The sequence below is a fragment of the Myodes glareolus genome, chromosome 24, assembly GCF_982192425.1.
Source record: "Myodes glareolus chromosome 24, mMyoGla1.1, whole genome shotgun sequence".
Classification (NCBI taxonomy): domain Eukaryota; kingdom Metazoa; phylum Chordata; class Mammalia; order Rodentia; family Cricetidae; genus Myodes; species Myodes glareolus.
In genome coordinates, this window is record NC_142049.1 from 36,409,222 (window position 1) to 36,417,106 (window position 7,885).

Consider the following 7,885-nt stretch of genomic DNA (forward strand, 5'->3'; position numbering starts at 1 on the left):
CAACTGAGGTCAAGCATCAATGAGATCACAAAGACATTTTCTCCTATACTTTAGAGCCCATTAGTAATCAAAAAATATCAACACTCTACTGTTCCACACCAACAGAAAACAAAGATAAACACATCAAGAATTTTGATGAGTCGAATTTGATCTTGACAACAGCTACATGAAAAAAAAGAAGACAAGTATAAAATAAAATGCACCAAAAATATCGGGTTGTACTTCATATGTTTCAAATTGCAAAACTGGTACTGGATTTCTTGATTATCTACTCAGGGTGGAAGCCATCGATAGTTTCATATTCCTGCTACTTCAGTGTGCCATTCTTATCATCACCATGATGATCATCATCAACACCATCTTTATCACCATCAACATTGTCTTATACCTTATCCTCTTCCCTGTCTACTACACAATGATTTCTTCAGTTTACCTTTATGGACATTGCAGTTATTTCCACAGTTTCCAGGTTGTTCTCATCATGATATTCTTATCCTAACAACCTCAACTTCATGGCTTCACTGTATTGTTATCATGAGAGGAAACCCAGCAGTACCAACAAGAGTAGGCAACTTTCACCAATGAATAAAAATTCAATTTTATGTTTGTTATGGAGTGTTCTGGGCTTCTGTGTCTGTTGGGACACCATGCTCTTTTAGTTCATAAAAATCTGCAATGGTTCCCCTTCAAATTTTATATTAGGTAACTATTATATAGGAGTCCAGATTGGTTCTATACACTCTTATTTTTCATATTTTAGATAAAATGCTTTCTGCCAAATATATATGATCAACCTGCTATTTGAAGAGTCTCTCCATGAAATCAGACATGCTCAGATGCACTAGGAACCTGGACATCTGACAAAAGAGTTGTGAACCTCACAGGGAGACATTTCTGAATTCACACCAATTAAAGTCAGAATAGCACAACACTTATCTTGCTTCTTGGTGTGCTTGAAAGCTACATTCAAGGTTGGACTCTGTTTCAATATCTGGAAGAGGAAGAGGAAGAGGAAGAGGAAGAGGAAGAGGAAGAGGAAGAGGAAGAGGAAGGTTGGAAATACATGTTGGGTGAATGGAGGTCAGGAGAAATCCCATGGATCATGGGGTGCTTGAAAATAGAGCATCTTAAATGTACCATCTGTCCGAAGGATTGAAAATGACGGTGGTTTGAACAGACAGTTTAGAATACCCTTCACACACCTGAAGTCACTCAATTGATAAGAATGCATTCGATGGTAATGTTTCTTTACTTTTTCACTAGCTGGAGAGGGGAATTCCCCAATGAGACGTAATATGTCAAAGGACTGCAGAGTGATAAACTTGAGAACATGGGCAGGACCAAAAACATAATGGCCAGGAGATATCATCTTAGAAATTAGTGTTTGTGCAATCATGAATTCAAGGATGTTCACTTTTAGAAATCCCCAGTGTTAGCAAACATTAGTGAGTCAAAAGACAGAGACTCAGTGCTTACCTTTTCTGCACAAAGAAGAGGACGATCTCTGGCTTTCTGTCCTGTAACAGTAGAGAAATAAGAGTTATCAGGGATGCTAAGTTCTCTGCACAACACTGTCTGCTTAGCCTTATGCAGACTACCTAGCATACTCAACCTTTCTTTTTTTTTAAAGTAAATTTTATTAAATTATAAAAGTTTCCATTTCCGCCCCTCTTCCCAACCCCCTCCCACTCCCCCCACTCCCTCTCCTCCTCCCTCTTCGTCCCTTAGGGCAGTCAGGATTTCCTGCCCTGTGGGAAGTTCAAGTTCCTCCCCCCTCCCTCCAGGTCCAGGAAGGTGAGTGTCCAAACAGACTGGATCCCCAAAATCCAGTATATGCAGAGGAAACAGGTCCCAGTATCATAGTCAATGGCTTTTCAGAAAGACTTCAGGCCAGTCACCTTCAGAGAATCCGGCAAAATTCCGAGAATCTGGTTAGATCACTTCCTCGTTCAGACCCAGTCCAACTGGCCTTGGTAAACTCTCATTAGATCCGTTCCCTTGTATCAGGAGGTGATAGCATCCCTCGCAGTACTGATTTCGTTTTTCATGTTCTTCCTCCTTCTGTTCCTCATTTGGACCTCGGGGGGCTCAGTCCGGTGCTCCAGTGTGGGTCTCCGACTGTATCGCCGTCCTTCGCCAGATGAAGGATCTATGGTAATAAGCAAAATATACATCAGTATGGTTATGGGCCACGGCCGATTCAGGCACCCTCTCCTCTGTCCAGAGAACAATCTGGAGGATCTCTCCTTGGACCTGGGATCCCATATATAATCAAATCTCCTGTAAACCCTAAAATGACTCCCTTAGTTGAAATATATTCTTCCCTGATCCCATATTCATCCTTCCTCCCTCCCCCCCCATCTCAGGCCACCGAGCTTTCCCCATTCCTCCCCTACTCCCTTCTCTCTAACCCTCTCCCCTTCCATCAACCCTCCCACCCCGCCATGCACCCGAGGTTACCTGGGACTCTTGTCTATTTCCTACCTCATGGTGGATAGCTAAATAATCTTCATCAGGTTCATCTTCTTATTTAGCTTCTCTAGGATCACGAATAATAGGCTCAAAGACCTTTAATTATGGTTAGAATCCACTAATGAGTGAATACATACCGTATTCCTCTTTTTGGGTCTGGCTTACCTCACTCAGTAAAGCGTTTTCTATTTCCATCCATTTGCATGCAAAATTCAAGATGTCATTGTTTTTTACCGCTGAGTAAAACTCTAATGTGTATATGTTCCACACCTTTTTTAACCATTCTTCTATTGAGGGGCACCTAGGCTGTTTCCAGGTTCTGGCTATTACAAATAGTGCTGCTATGAACATAGTAGAACAAATGCTTTTGTAGTATGTTAGGGAATCTTTAGGGTATATTCCCAAGAGTGGAATTGCTGGGTCCTGAGGGAGGTTGACTCCCAGTTTCCTGAGAAACCGCCACACTGATTTCCACAGTGGCTGCACGAGTTTGCATTCCCACCAACAATGGATGAGTGTTCCCCTCACCCCACATCCTCTCCAGCATAGGCTATTGTTGGTGTTTTTGACTTTAGCTATTCTGACAGGTGTAAGATGGTATCTCAAAGTGGTTTTGATTTGCATTTCCCTGATCGCTAAGGAGGTTGAGCATGACCTTAAGTGTCTTCTGGCCATTCGAAGTTCATCTGTTGTGAATTCTCTGTTAAGTTCAGTATCCCATTTTTAATTGGGTTAATTAGAGTTTTAGTGCCTAGTTTCTTGAGTTCTTTGTATATTTTGGAGATCAGACCTTTGTCTGATGAGGGGTTGGTGAAGATCTTCTCCCAGTCAGAAGGCAGCCTTTTTGTCCTACTGACAGTGTCCTTTGCTTTACAGAAGCTTCTCAGTTTCAGTAGATCCCATTTATTCATTGTTTCTCTTATTGTCTGTGCTGCTGGGGTCCTACTTAGGAAGAGGCCTCCTGTGCCTATATCTTGTAGACTACTTCCCACTTTCTCTTCTATCAGGTTCAAAGTGGACGGATTAGTGTTGATGTCTTTAATCCATTTGGACCTGAGTTTTGTGAATGGTGATAGATATGGATCTATTTTCATTCTTCTACAGGTTGACATCCAGTTATGCCAGCACCATTTGTTAAAGATGCTTTCCTTCTTCCATTGTATACCTTTAGCTCCCTTGTCGAAAATTAGGTGTTCATAAGTTTGTGGGTTAATATCTGGGTCTTCTATTCGATTCCATAGGTCGACTTCTCTGTTCTTTTGCATAAAACCAAGCTGTCTTCAATACTGTAGCTCTATAATAGAGTTTGAAGTCAGGGATGGTAATGCCTCCAGAAGTTCTTTTATTGTATAAGATTGTTTTGGCTATCCTGGGTTTTTTGTTTTGCCATATAAACTTGATTATTGTTCTCTCAAGTTCTGTGAAGAAGTTTGATGGGATTTTGATGGGGATTGCATTGAATCTATAGATTGCTTTTGGTAGAATTGCCATTTTTACTATGTTGATTCTCCCAATCCAAGAGCAGGGGAGGTCTTTCCATTTTCTGGTATCCTCCTCAATTTCTTTCTTCAAAGACTTAAAGTTTTTGTCAAATAGGTCTTTCACTTCCTTGGTTAGAGTAACCCCAAGATATTTTATGCTATTTGTGGCTATCATGAAAGGTGATGTTTCTCTGATTTCCTTCTCTGCTTCTTTATCCTTTGTGTATAGGAGGGCCACTGATTTTTTGGAGTTGATCTTGTATCCTGCCACATTACTAAAGGTGTTTATCAGCTGTAGGAGTTCTTTGGTAGAGTTTTTGGGGTCACTTATGTAAACTATCATATCGTCAGCAAATAACGAAAGTTTGACTTCATCCTTTCCAATACGAATCCCCTTGATCTCCTTATGTTGTCTTATTGCTATTGCTAGAACTTCAAGCACTATATTGAAGAGGTATGGAGAGAGTGGACAGCCCTGTCGCGTTCCTGATTTTAGTGGAAAGGCTTTGAGTTTCTCTCCATTCAGTTTGATGTTAGCTGTCGGCTTGCTGTATATTGCTTTTATTATATTTAGGTATGATCCTTGTATCTCCAGTCTCTCCAACACCTTTATCATAAATGGGTGTTGAATTTTGTCAAATGCTTTTTCAGCATCTAGTGAGATGATCATATGGTTTTTTTCTTTCAGTTTATTTATTTGATGGATTACATTGATAGATTTGCGTATGTTGAACCAGCCCTGCATCTCTGGAATGAAGCTGACTTGATCATAATGGATAATTTTTCTAATGTGTTCTTGGATTCGGTTTGCCAATATTTTATTGAGAATTTTTGCGTCGATGTTCATGAGTGAGATTGGCCTGTAATTCTCTTTCTTGGTTGTGTCTTTGTGTGGTTTTGGTATTAGGGTAACTGTAGCTTCATAAAAGGAGTTAGGCAATGACTTTTCTGTTTCTATATTGTGGAATACGAAAGTAGTATAGGTATTAGCTCTTCCTGGAAGTTCTGGTAGAATTCTGCATTGAAACCATCTGGTCCTGGGCTTTTTTTGGTAGGGAGATTTTTGATAACAGCTTCTAATTCTTCGCGACTAACAGGTCTATTTAGATTGTTCGCCTGTTCTTGGTTCAACTTTGGTATATGGTACTTATCTAAAAAAATGTCCATTTCTTTTACATTTTCCAACTTTGTGGCATATAAACTTTCGTAGTAAGATCTAATGATTCTCTGAATTTCCTCTGTGTCTGTGGTTATGTCCCCCTTTTCATTTCTGATCCTATTAATTTGCATGTTCTTTCTCTGTCGTTTGATTAGTTTGGATAGGGGTTTGTCAATCTTGTTGATTTTCTCCAAGAACCAGCTTTTTGATTCATTGATTCTTTGAATTGTTTTCTCTGTTTCTATTTTGTTGATTTCAGCCCTCAGTTTGATTATTTCCAGTCTTCTACTCCTCCTGGGTGAATCAGCTTCTTTTTTTTCTAGAGCTTTCAAGTGTGCTGTTAAGTCTCCAATGTGTGCTTTCTCCGTTTTCTTTATTTGGGCACCTATTGCTATGAACTTTCCTCTTAGCACTGCTTTCATAGTGTCCCATAGGTTTGAGTATGTTGTGTCTTTGTTTTCATTAAATTCAAGGAAGTCTTTAATTTCTTTCTTAATTTCGTCCTTGACCCAGGGGTGATTTAGTAGTTGACTGTTCAACTTCCATGAGTTTGTTGACTTCCTGGGGGTAGCATTGTTGTTGAATTCTAATTTTAATCCATGGTGATCTGACAAGACACAGGTGGTTACTAATATTTTTTTGTATCTGTGGAAGTTTGCTTTGTTACCGAGTATGTGGTCAATCTTCGAGAAGGTTCCATGAACTGCAGAGAAGAAGGTATATTCTTTCCTATTTGGGTGGAGTGTTCTATAGATGTCTGTTAAGTCCATTTGATTCAATACCTCCAATAAATCTCTTAATTCTCTGTTTGGTTTCTGTCTGATTGACCTGTCCATTGGTGAGAGAGGAGTGTTGAAGTCTCCTACTATTAGCGTGTGTGGTTTGATGACTGCCTTGAGTTCTAGAAGAGTTTCTTTTACATAAGTGGGTGCCTTTATATTAGGGGCATAGATATTCAGGATTGAGACTTCTTCCTGATGAGTTGTTCCTGTTATGAGTATGGAATGTCCATCTCCATCTCTTCTGATTGATTTTAGTTTGAAGTCGATTTTGTTAGAAATTAGAATGGCCACACCCGCTTGTTTCTTAGGTCCATTTGCTTGGAAAACCTTTTCCCTACCCTTTACTCTGAGTAGGTGTCTGTCTTTGTGGTTGAGGTGTGTTTCTTGTAAACAGCAGAATGTTGGATCCTGTTTTCGTATCCAATCTCTAAGTCTGTGCCTCTTTATAGGTGAATTGAGTCCATTGATATTAAGAGATATTAATGACCAGTGGTTGTTGACTCGAGTCATTTTTTTTTTTTGCGTAGTAGAGTGTATGTGTTTTCTTTCTTTGAGTTGTGCTAGTGAAGGGTCACTAGATGTCTGAGTTATTGTAGTCAGTGTTGGCAATGTTGGATTCCTTGGGATGTAATTTTCCTTCTAATATTCTCTGTAAGGCTGGATTAGTAGTTACGTATTGTTTAAATTTGTTTTTATCCTGGAATATTTTGTTTTCTCCGTTGATAGTGAATGAAAGCTTGGCTGGGTATATTAATCTGGGCTTGCATCCATGGTCCCTTAGTTTCTGCAGTACCTCTATCCAGGACCTTCTGGCTTTCATGGTTTCTATAGAGAAGTCTGGTGTAAGTCTGATAGGTTTACCTTTATAGGTTACTTGACCTTTTTCCTTTGCAGCTCTTAATATCCTTTCTTTAATCTGAATGCTTTGTGTTTTGATTATTATATGGCGAGGGGATGTTTTTTTCTGATCCAGTCTATTCGGTGTTCTGTATGCTTCTTGCACCTTCATAGGAATATCACTCTTTAGGATGGGAAAGTTTTCTTCTATAATTTTGTTGAATATATTTTCTGGACCTTTGGTCTGCAATTCTTCTCCTTCTTCTACTCCTATTATTCTTAGATTTGGTTTTTTTTATTATGTCCCATATTTCCTGAATGTTTTGTGATGAGAATTTGTTGGATTTGCTGTTTTCTTTGGTCAGGGCATTTATTTTCTCTATGGTGTCTTCATAATCTGAGATTCGTTCTTCTATCTCTTGTATTCTATTGGTTATGCTTGTTCCTGAAGTCTCTGTTTGTTTAGATAGATTTTCCATATCCAGCCGGTCCTCGGTTTGTGTCTTCTTCACTGCCTCTATTTCAGTTTTCAATTCTTGAACTGATTCCATTACCTGTTTGATTGTTTTTTCTTGGTTCCCCAGGGTATCATTTACGAATTTACTTATTTCTTCAAACTTTTTGTTATATTTGTCTTCCATTTCTTTGCTCATTTCTTCAATCTTTTTGTTATATTTCTCTTCTATTTCTTTAAGTGAGTTATTCATACCCTGTTTAAGAGACTCTATTGCTTTCATAATGACACTGTTTTCCACTTCTTCCGGTATAGGGTGTTCAAGTCCTTCTGTCATAAGATTGCTGGGATCTGGTGTTTTTGTGTTGTTTTTCAGATTGTTGGAGGAATTCTTGTCTTGGCGCCTGCCCATCTCTTCCTTCAGATGCTCTCCAATGGCTCTTCCCTCCGTCGGGTCTTTTGCTACTGGATTAGTGCCCCTTGCTATCCAGGAATCACTTTGCCTGCAGCCTTAGCTTGCTGCAGGCAGGCTATTAGAGCAAAGGGATTTCCGCCCCTTTGCACTCACCGCCTGTACGGCCCGCGGTGCCCACCCCGGCTGAGATGGAGGAATTTAAGCCCCGAAAAAGGGAGAGGGGAGGGTATGGATTCCAGGCAGAAAGCTGGGATGGCGTTGCAGGAGAGAGGGATTAGCTGGGGA